The sequence below is a fragment of the Sturnira hondurensis genome, unplaced genomic scaffold, assembly GCF_014824575.4.
Source record: "Sturnira hondurensis isolate 20B ecotype Veracruz unplaced genomic scaffold, ASM1482457v3 Scaffold0000780, whole genome shotgun sequence".
NCBI lineage: Eukaryota > Metazoa > Chordata > Mammalia > Chiroptera > Phyllostomidae > Sturnira > Sturnira hondurensis.
The window spans coordinates 11155642-11174839 of record NW_028073411.1 but is presented as its reverse complement, the minus strand read 5'-3'; the positions used below and the strand labels follow the sequence as shown (position 1 = coordinate 11174839).

General features: G+C 54.0%; 3 long non-coding RNA genes across 4 annotated transcripts; 2 read left to right on the top strand and 1 right to left on the bottom strand.

Annotated features, from left to right (window-relative positions):
- Positions 1–82: 82 nt before the first annotated feature.
- On the top strand, positions 83–9357 carry LOC118986545 (uncharacterized). The gene is made up of 2 exons (XR_005066404.1): positions 83–170; positions 6949–9357. It is a non-coding gene; the product is annotated as an uncharacterized LOC118986545 (long non-coding RNA).
- LOC118986537 (uncharacterized) lies at positions 482–2917 on the top strand. 2 transcript variants are annotated; one of them, XR_005066401.1, is made up of 4 exons: positions 482–855; positions 939–1125; positions 2250–2437; positions 2732–2917. It is a non-coding gene; the product is annotated as an uncharacterized LOC118986537 (long non-coding RNA). The 2 variants fall into 2 exon arrangements; XR_005066400.1 differs by having other exon boundaries at positions 2250–2917.
- On the bottom strand, positions 8023–18510 carry LOC118986551 (uncharacterized). Its single transcript, XR_005066405.1, has 2 exons — positions 17700–18510; positions 8023–12243 (listed from the first exon to the last, which is right to left on the bottom strand). It is a non-coding gene; the product is annotated as an uncharacterized LOC118986551 (long non-coding RNA).
- Between the last annotated feature and the right edge of the window lie 688 nt (positions 18511–19198).

The window sequence follows — 19198 nt, the reverse complement described above, 5'->3', positions numbered from 1 at the left end:
CAAGTGTTCACGTCGTATGCCAGGTCACGTGCCTGGCTACCGTGCAGAGGGGTAAACAAGACAGGAGCTGGCCTGCCCTTGGTATTCCAGAGCCCAGAGTGGAGCTAACAGAGAGCAGGGATTCTCAGAGGTGGAGAATGCAGCCACACTGGAAGAGGGACCCGACAGAGGTACTCAGCATCCCTGGCCTGGTCTAGGGGGACAGGAGTGGCTTCCCTAAGAAAAGGTATTTAAGGAGATGAAGACAAGGAATTGATTTAACCAGGTGAGCAGGTGGGAGGAGGGCATTGCGGGTATCAGGAAAGATGCCCAAAAGCCAGGTGAGTACAGAAACATGAGCCTCTTGAGGATTAGGGAGAGAAAAGGCCCAAGGCAATGGGCTAGCTGGGGATCTGGGGGAGGGAAGCCCACACAGGCCCTGTGGGAGCTCATGCTCGATCCTAAGGGTGAAGGGCAGTCACTCAAATATTCAGTATGGCTGTGGTATAATCAGATTTTTGAAGTACGTTCCTGAGCCTCCAAATCTTCATCTGTGAGGGGTCATAACATGACCCCTGCTCTCTCTCCTGCCTGCCTGGGGTCTCACTTTCCACTCAGAGGCCAGGGCAATGCTTTCACAATGGAAGCCAGAGCCTCTCCTTCCTGTGCTTAAAAACCCACGGTGGTCCCCCTCTCAACCAGCCCTCAGCACAATGGCCAAAGTACCCAGCATGGCCGGCAAGCATCCACCACCTCTACATGGGCCGAGCACGTCCCCTCAGGCTGTGCCTGACTGTGCCCTTGGCCTGGGGTCTCAGTCCGGACACCCACAGCTCTGGAGGCTGCTCCTGACTACACCCCTTGCTGTCACTTGAGGTAGCTTGGTTTCTCCCTGGGTTACTTTCACCTGTCATCTCGTGCTTATGCACCCAGTTCTTTCTTGTCTGCTCCCCGACTAGCAAGTGAGCTCCGTGGGAGCGCGGGCTTGGTGTTTGTTTGCTGCCGTCTCTCCAGGATCTGACACAGTGTCCCCCGCCCATGGCAGTCATTGGGTAAATAGCTGAACAACACCTATTCCGCCTGTGCATCGAGCAGCTTGAATAGTAGGATTACTGTATACATAGTGTTGGATGCAATAAGTACCGAGTAAGTGGAAGCTTCCTTTCGACCCCTTTCCCCCTTCTTCCAGACTCTCAATTAGAAGTCCCTTCCAGGGCACTATTCACCTCTGGGTCCCCAAATGCCCCACTGGGCCCTCTGCCCTGCCTGCCAGCACTCGGCTCTGTCCCCAGCTAACCTTCTTGTTCTGCCCTGCCCTGAAGCTGGCTTGGCCACGTCCCTGGAGGAAGAGATGGGGTGTGCCACAATTACCACACATGGTCGCTGAGGACACTGGCAACTCTTGGCTCTTAGCCATTGTCCGGCTGCTTCTGAACCCTGTATGGCCAAGGCCTGGGTGCAGCCACATGCTGGGTGGCACTGAATGCCTGCCAGGGCATGTACTGCATTGGGGTCGTTTTACAGGGGCACAAGAGACAAAACCCTCCTTAAGCCTTGACCGATGGTGTCTTCTCTCTTGACTTTGACCCAATCCAGTTACATGCCGCTTAATGACAGGGATACATTCTGAGAAGGGTGTCATTAGGAAGTGCTCTTATTGTGTAAACACCATAGCGTGCATTTACACAAACCTACTGCACACCTAGGCCAAGTGGCACAGCTTATTGCTCCAGGCTACAAGCCTGGGCCGCATGTTAGCGCACGGAATACCACAGACAGCTCCACCTCATGGTGAGCACTCATTCATACACAGGAAAGGTGCAGTAAGAATGCAGTACCGAAGACTAAAAACGGCGCACCAGCACGGGGCACTGACTGTGAACGGTGCTCGCACAGGACTGGAAGGTGCCCTGGGTGACGCCATCAGTGAGGGGGAGTGATGTGGGGACCAGGACATCAGTGTGCATCACACAGCCCCTCCCCTGCGTCCTCCTGACAGAGTTGGAAACAGAACAAGAGAACCAACAATGCTGCTTCCTGAACCGGCATGTGGGCGGGACTGATTGGAAGTTTCGAGAAGAAACTGGCTGGGCAAAGAGAGGGTCCCCATCACAGTGACAGGAGGGAGGGAGTGAAAGGTGGCTTGAGGCTCAGTAGGAATCAGAAATCAAGTTGGAGATACAAAGGGATGGGGACTGCCATGGCCATGTGCGGTTTTGGCTGTTGCAAGAGGATTGCTCCGGAACCAGGTAGCCTTCTATCTCTTACAGGAAATTCAGCTCCGTCACAATTTGAAGGGGCCACCGGCATACATGTGGTCTGTCACTGACGAAATACCATTAAGCAGCACGTGATGGTTTCCATCTGAGTGTCGCAGTGTGGACTTGGGATGGTGCGGAAGGCCTGCTGACCTCCCTTTTCCTGCAGCCCGATGGCAAGACCCGCAGAGCGTGCACAGGTTGCAGGGGAAGTGGAGGCAGGGTGCTGGGAAGGCTCCCTCCTCCTTATCTCTTACTCAGAGCTCTATAAAGCTCAGTAATTTTAAGAGCTCTAAAAGCATTAGGGGCTTGTGGCAGCCTCCCTGAGAAGGCAGAGCTGTAAGCTGCAAGGGGTCTGTAAAATGCCCTGGTTCAGGGGTTTTGAACCTGGGGCTCCTGGCTGGCTACAGGGTTTGGACCTGGGGGCTGTGCTTGCATGCAGGGTGCTCTGCAACTTGGGACAGAAGGTTTGTTGCTTTTTTTCACATTCTCAGAACCGACCTGCATAAGCAACTGACCTGTGTAAATGTGGGGCCTGGAGATTAGAAACAACTCACCCAGAATCCCAGAGATCCCAGCGGGGGGTGGGGGGGTGGGCAGCTCAGCCTCCTGCCCTGCCCTTGACCTCCATCTGCCAGGTGACCAGCCTGTCTAGAACAAAACGAGGTGCATAACTAACAGCACACTCGGAAACAATAAAAACTGAGCTCAGAAGAAGGGAGATAAAGCAGAGGCAAACACACTGAGATGTTAGCCCCCATTGTCTCCAGGAGCAAAGGGACAAAAGTCTTTTACCTTTTTGTTCTTGTAGAATTTTTCCTGTAATTCCAGATTTACTACTAAAAAATTACTCCTCTATCATTAAAGGAAGAAAACCCTTTGAAGGAAAAAAAGTTACTGTAATTACATAAAGGTATCTCCATCTAACCCCACTTTTAATATATTTGGGGGGGGGTTGAAAGGTTTTTCATTGTTCAGGTTTATAAGTGATGCATATTGGTAACTGACTTTTCTGGAAAGAAAGCATGAAAGCTTAAAGATGCATTAATTTTTCACTCTGAAAGTATGTAGTTTAAGGAGTCCATGGAAATGCTTTCAAGAACAATTTTCATGTCCTGATTAAGTTCTGCTAAACAGCAGAAGGCATTATTTGGAAAGACGCTTTAATAGGTAGCTTTTCGAATCTCATTTAAACCGTTGTGAAGTTTCATTTCTTCAGGGGCTGAGCCACATTCTCCATAAAAGACCGCTCCAGGGAAATTCTCTTACTCCTCTGTTCTTAGCTCCAGTGGAGGTTTAAACACATGCGTTTTAAGCAGCAGCTTCAGCTGATGAGCTCCATTGATAGCTACGGAACTCAGTAATTTTAAGATTTCCTAGAATGAATGTAGTTGGCAGAGAAATTCTTGCAATCAGCTCTTATTGTTGTTGTAAATCCCTCTCTCGCCTTTTTAAACCCCTGGGAAGCTGCACTGGTTGCTCTGGCCTCTAAAAATTGTTAGTCAGGCATCACCAATTAATGGGATCTCATTGTGTCCAATGGTTCTGATTCATCTGAGGCAGATGTCTGTGTAGTTCAGAGAAGCCTCGAACAAAAAGAACGTATGAAGTTCTTCTTACCCCCGAGGGAAAAGGACACACCACTTTAATGAAGCCTTTGGCGTGTTAGAATCAGGTTTACAAATCCATGCCTGTCTACATCCAGCTGCGTCACCTTCCAGAATTTCATACTAAGTTTATAGAGATGAAAATAATTTAACTGAATATAAGCCATTTAACTGATTATAAGCCGTTTAGTCTTTAAATATGTAAATCTGAATTTAATCCCTGCTTCTAACCAGCTGTCTGACCCCCCCCCCCCATCTATAAAACAGGAAGGGTAATGCACACCCTGTAAGATTACGGTGTTTCTGGAAATAAGTGTTTGGGGAGACAAAGCACGTGCTTGCATCATTACCACAGTGTGCCCGTGTCAGACCATCTCTTTTGTCCCAGAAAAGCCCAGAGAAGGGGTTAAGTCGCATGGGTGGCTGTACCTCCTTCTCCCCGGTCCTCGTCAAACCCTCACCTTGATTCTCCTGCGCTGGCAACAGGGTGGGGGTGGGTCTCCTTGGGTCACCCCGCCTGTGGCATCACAAGGCCCTGCCTGTTCTTCCTGCCCTCTGACCTCACCCTGAACACAGACCCCTCCCTCAGTTGGGCCCAGCTCAGCTGAGACCCAGCTGGACTGTTTAGCATGATTTTACAGGGGTCTTGGAAGCACCATAGGGACATAAACAGATTAACTGACAACTGTCACCAACATGGCTGCTCTCAGAACCCTCAAGGCCACGCCTTCTGCCTGGCTCAGCTTCCTCTGGGCAGTGGCCACTGCCCACAACACTTATCTCCTCCCTACCCCTGGGGTCCAGGTCCCCACAGAGGGGCCCACAGTGGCCCGCAGATGGGAAAGTGGTAACTCCTCACCAGTTTGGGGTCTGCCTTCCAAACTACTTCCTGTCCCAGCATCCTCCCCTTCCGGCCTGGTTGCCATCAGAGAGTCCACTCCTATGAGAGACTCTGTCCAGCATCCCAGGGCGTCGGAGCCCCCAGTAGTCACATCAGAGCACTGTCCTCTCAGTGTCACTTAGAGGCACGGACGCCGCTGTGGGAGGGGTCCTCACAGCCACAGCTGGCATACCTGGACTAGGTCTGTCCCTGCCCCCGTAGCTCATCTCTGCCCGCCACTGCAGCAGGGGGCTGGGAGCCTGGCAAGGCTGCTTCCTGCCCCCACCCTGCCTGCCTGCTGGGCCCTCTCAGGGCAGAAGCTGCTCTTTGGCTCAAGGGGCACAGTGGGCTCACTGGGGATGTCCTGAAGACCTGGTAGTCCCAGGATGGGGACATGGCCTGGGTAAGGAACTAGTGCCCTGCTTACAAAATAGATACTAAGCATGAAGCAAATGGCACAGGACAGTTCCCCAAATTCAAAAGGGACACGGAAGAAGCGGAGCCTGGATGGGCTGCCAGGAAGAGAGAAGACACGCAAGGACATGTCATGTAATAGAAGACAGATAGTACATGCAAACTTGGTAGCTATAAGTCAGGATTACACTATATCCCAGACACAAAGTGTACAGTTCCTTTTGTTCCCAAGGCTACTGGGCCTTGGCAGAGTGCTGACGCTGGGAACGGGGGTGGGGCCCTGGAAGGCTGCCCAGCCTGACTCTGGGCCTGGGATTCGGGCTCCCACTCCAGACCGCTTGTTAAGTGAAGAGGCCTGACGCTCGGGGCAGAATAAACAGGTCTGGAAAAACTCACCGAACCAGGTTTCCGAGCCACCGTGACACTTGATGCTGAGCTCTTGGCCCATTTCCATGACAGAGGGCAGGGTGCGAGCCTCAGGAATATGCTGGGGAACCACCCAACAAGAGTCCTGCCGGAGTTGCTTCTCCTGCCCAGGAAAGATGAGGGCAATAGAAATGTCCCCAAGAGGAAGGCTGCCCCTGTCTCCAGGAGAGTAAAGGGAACTCCTGTGTGAACACTTCCTTACCCCCTTCTCCTATCACCATCACAGCCACCTTGTTGGGGGTTGAACTGGGCCCCCACTCCACCCCAAAACTCATGTTGAAGTCCTAACCCCAAGTAATGTACCATATTTAGAGAGGGGTCACTACACAGGGAATTAAATAAGAATAGGCCATTAAGGTGGGCCCTAATCCAGGATGACTGGTGTCCTTACAGAAAGGGGACACTTGGACACAGAGACAGACACCAAGGAAAGGCAAGGTAAAGAAGACACGGAGAAGGTGGCCATCTATGAGCCCTCGAACTGATCCTTCCCTCAGTCCTCGGAAGGAACCAACCCTAACAATACCTCAGTGTTGGGCTTCTAGCCTCCAGAACTGGGAGGCAACAAATGTCTGTCACCGAAGCCACCTAGTTTGTGGCATTTTGTTACAGCAGCTCCAACAAACAAATCCACACCACCCCCCCACCCGTGAGAAAACGGAGGCTCAGAGAGGTTGCCTGTCCCCTCAGGGGCCCCATATCTATGAAGGGGCAGGGATTTTGGCTCCCGAGCCCTTTCCCACTGCACTGGACTCTATCTCCCGGGGGAGTGGGGGCTCGAGAAGCCCTAGGGCTTCCTCGAACCCAGAACAGCCTGTACCCTCGAGCTATGGCAGGCAGAGGAGGGGGTATGTGTGATTTGGACCGCCCGCTGTCCTTCTGCGGTTAGGTGGCCACCGTGCTAGTCAGCTCCCTGGGCCCACACATGGACAGAACGCCTCCTTGTCCTCCTCTGATCAGATTCCTGGCCGCCAGGAGGAACAAGGACCCAGAACACATGTTCTTATCTACATTGAAAGTGAGCAAAGGGCTTGTCGGGAGGATCTAGCTCTTTAAATCCAGGGAGCTTAGCCCTAGGAAAATAAATAAGGTGATTTCTGCCCGTGGAAATGCCTGGCTCGTGGTGGCTGCCACTTTTCCCACGCTGGTGTCATCACCACTTGGATCTGGGTCTGACCGGCCCCCCCCCAAAGGGCCTGCTGGGCTACCTCTGTTCACCCCTCCCAGACCCTCTGGAACTTAAGGGTGTGGGGCCACTGTTATTTCCTCCTTTTAGAGCCAAGGAAACGCAAGCTCAAAGGGAGCAGAGGAAGGAGCCAGAGTCGCCCAGCTGGTTAGTGGCGGAGCTGAGATTCAGACTTGACCTTCTGTTCTCTCTCCCTAGAGTTCTTCCTGGGGAGCCGGTGTCAGTAGGAAGAAGGAAGGAGCAGAATGAACACCTGGGCTGGCCCTGCCTCTCCGCCCCATGTGGAGCTGGCCTCTGATCTCTCTCAGCAACCCAGTTTCCCCCAGAGTGTGGCGGAAATCAGGAATCAGGGTGGGCCCCCCAGCCGAGGTCACCAGGCCACAGTGCAGGCCCAGCGTGACCGCCACAGCCCACGGCCTCTGTGGACTCTCCCCAGGGAGAGCAGAGCAGGGGGAACATTCCAGACCCTGAGGCTGCCGGGGAGCTTCCCAGTTCTGCCCCCTCATTTCCATCTTGTGAACCCCATGAGATCAGCTTTCCGATGTTACACCCAGGGAGACACGGCGACAGATTGGAAGGATGGAGGGGACTTACCCGGGAAAATAATTGACCTAGAATGACCTCATCACATTATGAGGGTTAAGTTCATAAAAGGGCATGTCATTCACGTGCCAGACACTCTCCCTGGCTCTGCTGGGTCCTGGTGGGATTAGGTGGGGGAACCTGCACCAGAATGAATCCGGATGGCACTGTGGCGTAGAGAGTAGTGGGGGAGACCTGCTTGTCCTCCAGAAAAGGGCCTGGTAAATATCTCTTCCTCCTTAGGGGTGGTGGGGCCCACGGGGGCGGGGAGGCGTCTGGCCCCTCCTGAGGGGATGCTATGGTGAGGAGGAGACGAGGGAAGGTCGTTCCAGCAGATGCAGCCAATCGAAAGAGCAAGCTAGGGGTATGGCCCTTTTCTCTCTCTTTTTTAAATTGAAGTAAATTCACAAAACATAAAGTTAACCTAAAATTAACCATCTTATAATAGCAATTCGCTAGCATATAGTAGGTCCACAGTGTCGCACAATTACCACCTCTGGTTTCCTCTATCCCGCTCCAAAGCGCCTTCACCGCCGCAAAAGAAAGCCCTGTTCCCATTCAGCTGCTGTTCTGTGTTCACCCCCACCCCCACCTCCGGCCCCTGGCAACCACCACTCTGCATCTGTCTCGTGGGTTCTGAGGGCCTGTTTGTGCCAGGTCATTATCATTGCTGCCTTTTACAGAGCAGGAAGCGGAGGCTCTGAGAAGTGTGTCCAGGGTCACACAGGTAGGGACAGGGCTGCCTGGTGTGTGCCTCCCACCTGCCCCTAATCTGGGATCTAGAATCCCGTGGCCAGGACCCTCACCTCCATGCTTCTTATTCTGCCTTCCGGGTTGCCCAGGGCTGCTGTGGGCTTCCTCCACGACTCGCCGCCCTGATCACCCCCTCGCTGGAATGGCAGACGCTCATGAAGTCCTTCCAAAACCAGAGCAGGGCAAAAGCGCCGTGGAAGCAGCCTTGCCGGCCCCGGGGTTTCTGCTCCCAGTGCTGTTCAGAGACTGCACAGGGCCCTCCTCGGGCAGTGCCTCACTGGGGTGCTCTGTCTGCAGCCGGCCTGGAGCCAGACGCCTGGTCTAGCCTCACACACGCCATCTCAACTCCCAAACAAGGGCACGTGCCTCAGGCCTGATAAAGCAAGGAAGACCTCCGGGGCCTGGCTTCTCCCCGTCCAGCTGCGCTGCCAGCGCACCCTGGTCCGCATTTGATCCTTTCGTTACCAAAACAATTCGCTGGGCCCCGTAGAGCTTTCTGTGAGATTCCACAGGAGGGCTGTGAGGCTGCAGCCTTTTCCCAGGATGCTAATTAAAACCACAACCCAACCCGCGCACCATAGATAATTCCGCCTGGAGAACCACAGGGACCCAGGGGTCCCCCTGCTGCTCATGTCCCTCCACATCACGCCCGTTCTGGCTATTCCCAGTCTTTCTGGTGAGCTCCCTGAGATAAGCGATTTTCCAGAAGGAGCTATTTCCTCATTGCTGGGAAACCTGGGACCAGGGGCCCACATGGTTGCCTTGGCCTGGCAGCCCATGGGACGTGGGGATGCTCACTGACCAAGAATAATTTTACTCGATACTCACAAAGCTGTTACGCAATATTTGTTGATTTGATCCTGGGGAGCTGCTGCTGGGCTGGTCTGCAGGTGAGGCTGGATAGCTTGTTAAATAGGAGTTGGGTCTGAAAGCGGGATGCCCCTCCCCTCAGTCAAGCTCCAAATGTCCTCCAGCTGGGCCTGGACACAGGCAGGCCTCCTGGTTTCTGAGCGATCCTTACTCATGAGTCTGGAAATTACTGTGCCCTGGAACCTATCCCTTGAGAATGTCAGGCACCCAGCAGGTGATGGAGCAGCTCAGCACATGACACACTATTATGGTGTGCTACCCTGAAAAGGGCACATTGTTGGTATGTGGGTATGGTCTTGACCATGGGGAAGCCTTGGAGCACCCACACCAAATAGACCTGTGGGGCCTGTGATGCCTCTGGAGGCCTCTGGCCCCCCAACCTCTTGCCTTGACCCTTCTGAGCTAGCTAACCAAAAAACTCATCTGGTGCACCTCGAAAAATCTCTGTCATTCATGACCCGTGGATGAAGTTCCCAAGACCTGGAGAAGGTCCCCAGCACTTGGACGTCACTTGGATCGAGGGATCAGAGTGACGAAGCAACATAACTGCTCCATTTTCCGACCGCTGTCCTATTACATGAGCAGCAGACCTTCCTGGTTGCCTCCCGCCGCCATCCCTCCTCCCTGGCTGGCAAGGCTCTGACCTGGTCTGCGTTGTCACTCTCCCGCGTGCTCAGGGGAGCTAGCTCCTCTGCGGTCACAGGTGTTGAACGTGTGTTAGCATAAGCTGCTAATGGTCACTTCATCCCCGTGACCACCGTTAGGTAGACACAGGCATGGGATGCAACCCTAGCTTCTGAGCTAAAGGAGCGGTCCTTTATGGGACTCAGGGGTAAGGCCTTTCTCCCTGAGGAAAAGAATTGGTGAGGAGCAATCACCCCTCCATTCATGGGCGTGGTCCTACACAGGTGTGCTCTATGCTCAGCCACGGGCTGAGGCTGCCATCCTCAACCAGGAAATAAACCTGAGCACTAAAGCCAGTAAACCGTGAAGCAGTGTCGAAAGCACCTGGATCCTTGATAACATTAAACAACCTGCTGCCCAGCTACATTTGTACTGCTTGTTATGTTAGATAAGAAACACTTTACTGCTAAAGTCATATATTGCCAGACTTCAGTGTACATGAGGATCACCCAGGGCACTTGTTCTAACACAGAGGTTTGAACTCCACGGGGCTGAAGGGAGGCCCAGGAATCTGCATTCCTAACAGACTTCCAGATGATGCTGACCTTGGTCAGTGGACCACGCTTGTGAGTAGCCATGGCTTAAATTGACTCCAGGTTGCAGGCTCTATTTTCTGCAACCCAAAGTACCCGAGTTCATGAAGTGCTTTGGGCGGGTGCATGACAAAGAAGAATTTTACTCGATACGCACAGAGCTATTACGCAATATTTGTTCATTTGACCCTTGCAAAAGGCAAATGAGGAAACTCAGAGAATTACACTCGCCGGAACCCTTTTGATTGCAAGTGCCAGAAGCCTGGCTCCAAAGGAGTTTAAGCACAAAAGAAAGGCTGGTGACTTAGGTGTTCAGAAAGAATGGGGGCCAGTGCAGGGGCGGCTGAGTCCAGTGAGTCAAATCGTGTTAGCGGGGCTTCCTTCATGTTATTCTCCCCGATTTTCGTCCAGGAGCAGAGAGCCTGACTACCCGTTCTCCAGGCTCCCGTCCTGTCCCACTGGGTTGGGGCCCTGGAGGACAGTGTTTCTCTTGCCCAGTGTCCACACGTGAAACCCCGGAACCAGTTACAGGGAGGTCGGCTGGAAAAAGTGAGAACAGTCAGGGAGTGACTGTGACAGCTGGGCATGAGACCACGTGGCTCCTGTTAGGATGGAAGGCGTGGAAGTTGTCAAAAACAGTTGGATGTGTCTGAATACCTTTTGAGGGTTTTTACTTGAATAGATTTTAACATCAGGAAAACGCTTGATCAGAATTCTTGTTGCAGGCCTTGCTCCTGAAAGTGTGATCTCAATGGCTGCAGTTTTCATTGATCCCACGGCTTGTGAATGTGAATCATGACCTCCCCCACTGGGGAGCATTTCACTCATTCGTTCCCTCCACACATAGTCGCTGGCCCTGCTGAATGCCTGGCCGGGGAGTGTGACCGATGACCCTGGGTCTGTTCTAGTTGGGAGACAGCATCTAGTTAGGAGATAACGGCACCAGGCGGTCTCACGGCACAAAGAACCATTTCATCACACGCTCCTAAAACTTCATTCTGTGGTGGTACTACTCAGCACTGCTGTGGCTTTGCCCAAAGACCAGTTTTACCGTCTGCTTATTTAGAATTTGGCCAGTGCATACTGAGTACACTTCCAGAACATACACGTACTCGAGTGGACACACACTGGCACCTTCAAACACAAGTGCACACACACACCCCTTGCTGTCCCCATCTTTCCGAGCCTCACCAGGCTGTAGTGTGATTATACTGACAATAATCCTTATGGCTGGCAAGTAGTTTCAGACCTTTCCTGTCCAAAAAAGTGTATTAACTGGGTTGGAATGGATCTCAAATACCAGCTTCCAGACTATTTTCAGAACCTCAGTACTTCCCTCTGGGCCGTGGACCTTTTCAACTTGTTTTGCCCAAATCCCACTTTCTCTTTTAAGCCCTCCTGCAGCGTCCCCCAGCGTCCCCCAGCGTCCCCCAGCAGTCCCGGCGGTTGTGTAAATGCATCCCTCTCTCGGTTCACGGGAAGACAGGAAAGCCACAACTAGAGCGCGCCTGCCACGCCTGGGACGCATTTCACATCTGGGTCACTTCGGCTTTAGGATTAGCTTTCCAACGTGCATTGACGGTGGTGTAGCCGAGACGGACGGCCCGCACTCTCTCATGGTGCAGTCTGGAGGTGGACTGCTCAGGCGCAGGGAGGACTCGATGGCCCTCGTAGCCTAGGCTCTTTCTAGCTCTTTCTTTTCCCATCCTGATAGACCCCTGACCCAAAGAAGGCTGTTGGAGCTCCAATATGTGGCATCTGAATTGGAGGCCAGAAGACGGGACAACGGAAGAAGCAAAAGGGTACACTTCCTGCATTGCCACACACCGGGGAAGTCTGCGCAAGACTGTTGCTTGTGGGACTGTGACAGAGATGCCCTTTGCCCACTGACACTAGCTCCATAGGGACAGAGCATCCTGTCATTACCTGGGGTCATCACTGGGGGGGTCATCACTGGGTGGGGTAAAGACCATCTCCTGCAGTTCAGATGTCTGGCCGACAGAAAGGAAGCAGAATGTCCTGCCCAATTTCAAAGGGGCCAGGCCCTTCTTCCCTGTCCCCCTCCTGCTGTCTGGGAGGTAGAAATAATTGCTAGAGCGCGGAAGACAGGTTGGAAGCCACATTCCGAGGAGTGGAACGATGAGGGAAGGAGTTGAGGTCCTTGACAGTAATGGGCTGGCTACAATAGACCATGCAGTCATCCATGCAGACTGTATTGTCAGAGACTCAGAAACGTGTCTTTGATTATTTTCAACGTTGTTACAGCAGCTGAATAAATATTATAACTAATACACAGGTGGCCACCTACACGAGACAGTGATTCTAAAGTGGAAGTTTGGGGGCTGGAACTGCAGAATCAACGTCCTTTTGGGGGCTCTTAATAGAAGCTCTAGAGAGCTTTTGATAACTTACATAACTTTCCACCCCAGGCCCCTGCCCAGAGATTCTGATGCCTCCCCCTCGCCCCGTTGGAAGTAGCTACAGGACTGATGTCACTGATAGACACGCACTAGCTATGATAACAATATGAAGGCAGGAAAGTTGAAACCCAGTAAGCTAGAAGGCTGATGGTCACGTGGGCAGAATTGGGAGAGCGAGAGGGGAGGTGGCCTGAGCTGATGGCATCAGGCTTGGACCCACCTGGGCAGCTGTGTGGTGACGCAGGTCAGAGAAGCTGCCTTGGAAGCTGCAGACGAGTTCTGCCGGAAGCCTCGAGAGAAAACTGGTGCACCTGCAGAGGAAACACCGGAAGGAACTCGGGCTGAGGGTACACCCAGGGTTGAAGGGCAGAGGGGAATAGAGCAGATGGAGCCAACGGTAGAGAAAGAAGCAGCAGCCGGAGAGAGGGGCACACCAGGGCAGTGCAGGGTGGCGGGGGCCGGGGCGGGAAGGAGAAATGAAGGGGCGGCACCAGGAGTCAAAGTCAGAGTGACTGGCGACGGCAGAGCAGGTGGGGGGTGGCGTGGGGTTTAGAAAGCCTTTGGTGACCACAGAGGGTGTCGCTCTGGGGCACTCTTACAAGTGGGACAGGTGGTACTTTCATTCTAAGACAAAACAAACACTGAAAAAATAAGAGGCAGCTATGAAAATAACTTCGATGGACAGATCATTTGCTAGTAAAACAAAGGTTCTAATCAGCCCCTGCATTTCTGGGGTGTTTGACACCTTCCAGGCAGGACAGGTTACACCATTTGCAAGGCCTCGTACAAAACCAAACGCGGGTCTCTTGTTCAAAAAGTATTAGGAATTTCAAGACGGTGACAGGAGGGTGTTAAAACAAGGGTGGGGTCCAGGGCACCTGCACAGGTGACATGTCCGTGAAGCCCACCCACTTCTAAGCAGTTTCCTTCTGTTCTTTAATTTCACAGAGCACTTTCTGAGGTGGTCTGACTCCTCAACTCCTGTGCAGTGGTAGCTTTTTCTGGCTGCTCTGCATCAGAACACCCCCTCCTATTTGGGATACGAAGGTATGTCCCAGCATAACCATCCAGATGGCGGCATGGTCCCCTCCACCACAAAAATTCTCTTCCAGCCCCTAGGAAACCAGGGAGCAAGCATGTGATCTAGCCAATCAGATGCTCCCTACCAGGATTTCAAGTCTGGAGTGGGTGATGCAAAGATGCAGGGTCCTTGGAGACACCTCCCTGTGTTGGTGGAAGAAACAAGAGCCAGGGCAGAGGTGAGGGGTGCCCGGGGGAACCAGCAGTGGGGCCCATCCCACCACTCCTCGGGACCTGCTCTGGCATGCTCTGCCACTGAGCCTCCTTCCTGTTATCCGTTCTCCAAATGTTGGTTCTGCGGGCCCCTCGGGCCCCTTAGGTTCCATCGCTCACTGGGAGGACTCACAGAGCCCCAAAAGGCTGTCATACTCATCACTGTGGTTTATCACAGCAAAAGCTCACAGACCATAATCAGCAACAAGAAGAGGGGTGGCGGGAAATGTCTGGGACCGCTCCAGGCAGCAGCTTCTGCCGTCCTCTCCCGGCGGGGTCTCGGGCAGCGTTCTCATCTCTCAGACCGTGTGTGACAAGACACCCTGAGTATGGCCAACCAAAGGCACTCGCCCAAGCCTTGGTGGCAGGGTTTTTAGGGGGGTTCGGCCACGTAGGCACAGCTGATGGGCCACATGTTTGGGTCATCCCCCCCATCTGGAGGGATAGGGAGCTGGTGCTGCTCGGCCCAAGGCCCCCACCCTAGGTCACTTTGTTAGGGTCCACCCTCTGGCATAGCCCCAAACCACCCCAGGCGAAAAAGCCCCTCCTGCTGGGCAGACGGTTCCAGGGACCTAGTTAGCTCCCAGGACCAGAGGCAGAGGCCATACTTTTCTTTGGTAAAAGTTAACCCTTTACTGCACACCGAGCCTCCTCCCCCGGCTTTTCCATCCATTTCCCGGTGCCCCACACCCTTTCGTAGGGAGTCTTCCCAAACAGCCCTGCTGCCTGGCTGCCTCTGGAGGCACAAACAGTGGATACTGGGAGTTCCGGTTCCCAAATGAGTTCGCTGAGGCAGAGAGCTCTGGAAACTACCCCAAGGTCACACAGGTCATTCTGCTGCTCACATGCCCTTGGACCTGCCACAATGACCTTTGGCTCCACCCAGCAGCCCAGGACAATCATCACTCCATGGGCAGCAGCTGCCCCAAAAGAATCATTCACTGGAAAGATCAGAAGATTGAGGTCAGCTCAAATTCAAATACTTGCGGATCTCAGTTCCTTTAACACCCATGAGAGTCTGCAGAAATTAACCGAGACCGGGCCATCCGACAGCATCTCAGGGGAATACAGAGGCAGAGCCTGTGGATAAGCTTCTGTTGATCTTCCCCAGTTTCCCAAGATAGCCCCCACTCTGTGTAGGGGAGCCAGCCAGACTTCCTAGGAGAAATGGCAACACCACGGGGCTCCCCTACACCCACTCAATGGGAAACAAGCCTTCAGTACTGAGGTGACTTCCCTAAGCCCCTTGTCCCTCACCCTGACCTAGAGATAACGTCCTGGGAGATACACGAGTTTTGTTTCCCAGCCAGGGGACAATTCACCCAGCCCTCTGCCAGCTGGTCCCATCTGCTGCAGGGAGCATCTCCGGGAGGGAGATGATTGCTAGGTAACCACGAGGCCCCGAGGGTGGGCAGGCGCAGACACACGGCAGCTGCCACCACTGGGCACAGGGCCGGTGCCCCACTCCGAAGGAAGTCCTGGGGCCCTTCGCCAGCTGAGGCCTCCGATCTGGGGCCTGCAGACAGCTGCTTGGAGAATCTTCTCAGTCTTAGCAGTACTCTCGTTCAATCCCGGAGACCCATGGATCTCCGAGACCATACCTTCCAGCTGGGAGACTGAGGCCAGGAGTGGGAACTGATACTTAGCACAGAGCTGGGACATATGGTCAGTGGTCCTGACACCTGCTCCTCCTTTAGCGGTGGCCTCTGGACACAGTGGGTGCTCCAGGATCCCACAGAAGGGAGCTGGACATTGCTGCAGTGGATGGTGCATTCATTCATTCATCACTCATGCACTCACTCACTTAGCACACGCTTACTGAATGTCTACTGTATTGGTTTCCCAGGGGTCCCTAACAAATTGCTGCAGACTTGTAGCTTAAAATAACAGAACTTTATTCTTGTGCAGTCCTGTAGGCAAAAAGGGCAAATTCAAGGTGTTGACAGGGCTGCACTCCTTCCCAAGGATCTCGAGGTTTCTCACCTACCTCTTCCAGCTTCGGAGGCTCCAGGCCTACCTGGGCTTGTGGCTGCGTCCATCCACACTGCCTCTGTCTTCACGTGGGCTTCTTGTCTGCGTCTTCTCCCTTCTTTTTTCTTATAAAGATGCTTGTCATTGGTTTTAGGGCTCACCCTAATCAGGATGATGTCATCCCAAGATCCCTAATTGTATCTGCAAAGACCTTCTCCCCAAATAAGGCCAGGAACAGGTTCCAGTGGACGTGCCTCTTAGGGGCCGCCGCTCAACCCGCTACACCTACCGCGTGCCAGGCTCTGCTGTAAACCCCGGATGTTGCAGGAAACACACAGACAGGGCCCAGCCCCCCAGAGAGGTAAACAAACAAACTGTAGGTTACTACAGCTTCAGGTAGCGAGAACTGACCTGCAGCGCACTTAGGAAGGGCAGAGGGGCAGGGAGCGTCTGGGCAGGGGTGTGCTCCTTGGGAGTAAGCAGTCAGAGAAGCCCCCTTGGAGGACACAGTTGCATGGGGGGTCGTCATTGCCATGTCACTCACACCTGCCCAGTCCCCATCCCTCCAGGGCCCCAGGAGGCAGCGGCACAGTCACCCAGAGAGTAGGCACTTGGTGCTCGTGCCTGGCAGAGCATGCTGTGGAGGGTCGCAGTGTTTCCCGAAGCCTTGAGCCGCCCATGTAGCCAGAGAGGAAGCAGTTGAGCGTTGGCAGTGCCGTGAGGGGAATTTGGAGTTTCCAGACTGTCATTTACTGAGTGCACACTGGGGACCAGCTATGGCATTGGTCTTCCAGGACGCCAGGTGAGATCGGTCTTGTCCGGTGAGATTGCCTGCACCTCCCAAACCGACGACAGTGGGTTCTCCCACGTTCTCAAAGGAGGTGGTGGGTACCCTGACAGTAAGGCTCAAATCTGCAGGGACCTGTGAGCCCTGCTCCCCACTCATGCGATCCAGTGGAGACGGAGCGGAGAAGGCTATCCTTTCAAGCAGACTGGCAGATGTAGAGAACATGATGGTGTTTCTCCTCCTCTTCTGAGGGGAAAGAGAGAAAAGTTAAGTCCTCGTTGTAAATGAGGGGAGGGGCAGGAGGAGAGACCCTGGGAGGGGTGGCGAGGGTGAGTGGGGGCGGTCTGACTCAGCAAGGCAGGTCTCCTGAGCTGCCGAAGAGCAGGCCGGGGCTGCCACGAGGCAGGACAGAGTGTGGCGACCACCCTGAGTGCTTGAACCCATTCCTGAACGGGGGAGGCCACGGGCAAGTGGTGTCCCCTTTTTTGGAGCTGTCTGGGTGACCCTGAGGGGTAAGGGCAGCAAGGGGAGTGACCTGCGTCCCCTGCAGCTAGCTGCCTGAACCAAGGGTGGGTGAGTTCACTTGTGGGCAGAGGGGAGCCAAGGAGACATTGTGCCCCAAGCAAAGAGACCTCCAGGGTCAGCCCTCAGGTGGGAGATGAAGAGATGAGAAGGAGCCGGGAGGTCAGGCTTCAGGGGGTGGCAGGGTGGGCTTGAGCAGAGGGCGATTGCACTGAAGAACCCCAAAAGCAGTCCATGAGAGAGAGAGTAGAAAAGGGCTCTTACGGGGGAATCATGTCTTCCAAAAAAATCTGCTTGAGTCCCAAGCCCCTGTCCCTGTAAATGTGACCATACTCGGGCATGGGGGGGTGCTTAATGTAATCAGTTCAGACGAGGCTATGCTGGAGTCACGTGTACTGTGACTGGTGTCCTGGTAAGAAAGGGGGTGCACAGACACAGACACAGAGGAAGACAGGCACAGGGAAGTGGAGACGGGAGGGACATTGCCTCCAGCCAAAGACCACCTGGAGTCACCAGCTGCAAGAAGTGACCCACCTGAGAGACTTCAGAGGGAGGGAACGTGGCTCCACCCAAACCTCTATTCTGGGGTTCCCCTCCCAGACTTGTGAAAGGAATTTCTGTCGGTTTTAGTCACCTCGCTTGTGGCACTTGGTTAGGGCAGCCCTAGGAATTGTACATACGGGACAGCGGGACAGCCTTGGGGCACCCACCACACAGCAGGTCCCAGCCGTCCTCCCAACAGGAGCCTGGAAGGACTTCCTTGCAGGCACCACTTCTCTCCCCCGCCCACCCTTCCCCGTGACTCCGGAGGAGCCAGACACAGTGAGGCCTGTGGGGGAAGGGCCACTGCTTTGAGTGAGATGTGAGATGAAAAGAAAAAGAAGAAAAAAAACCCCCAAACTTCAAGCTGAAATTGGTTGGAAAGTTTTCATGTTCTGAAACTGACCAGAACAAGATCCCACCATTCTGGGGCTTGCCCCTAAACTGGAAAGAACACTCAGTTCAGCTCCTGCAGCCGTGTGCTCCTCTTCTCCGGGCACCGAAACCTAACCTGCAGCCCAGGCCACAGCCGGGAAGTGATCCAGACGTCAAGGAATTTCAAACCACGTTTGTAGGCAGCAGCTTTGCCTGGGGGCTGGCCAAAAAGGTCACCTAATGGCCAGGGCAACAGTCTGTGTTTGGGGAAAAACTGACAGAGAGGCCAACGGTTGAGCCAGTGAGTGGGCCGTGACTCAGCGGCCAGCAGACCAGCGTCCAGCACAGCCAGCAGCAGAGCGGGCGGGCGTGTGCGGCTCAGGTGCCGGGGGCAGCAGGGTGAACTGCAGGGTGAACTGCAGGGAACAAAACCCTCCAACGGTTTCTAGGCCAAAAGGGAGCTAGTGCAGGAAGTCAGGTACTCACAACCTTATCTGAAGGATGCTGCGGGGGAGGGATTGGGGCTGGGGTGCGCTCTAGTCTGGGTTTCCAGAGGCCTTTAAAGAGTGGCTGGGATTTGTTTCAGCAGGGATGGTGAGACACACCCACCCAGATGTGGCTGTCCTGAAAGTATGCTGTCCTCACAGAGCCCTAGAAACAGTGGGTGTGGGATGCCAGGCAGGGCCACACAGGGCCCAGGTCAGTCCGGAGGCCGAGGGAACAGGTGGGAAGCGTGGACAAGAGCCTGTATCACGTTTTCCACAGGAAGGAACTTCCTGCAGGGTAAGCAGGGTTGGGGCAGGCGAGTGCAAGTAATTTCAGTGGGCTCCGGGACACAGGGGCTGTCCCTAGCTGTCTGCTGCCTGGCTGGACACCATCCAATTGGGTGAGAGGGGAGGGGCAGTCCCTCCAGAGTCAGCAAGGCCCTGAGATGTCAAAGCACCAAAAATACAAAATAAGAGACATGATTAATACAGGAGTGCCTCCCTATTACTGCAGAACTGACCAACTGGGTGAGAAATGGCTTCTGCCACATTTGGAAGGTGAGGAAGTGGGAAGCCACAAGGAAGCTGTGGCGTGAAACTGGGTGAAGATAAGGAAAGTGAACGGCCCGCAGA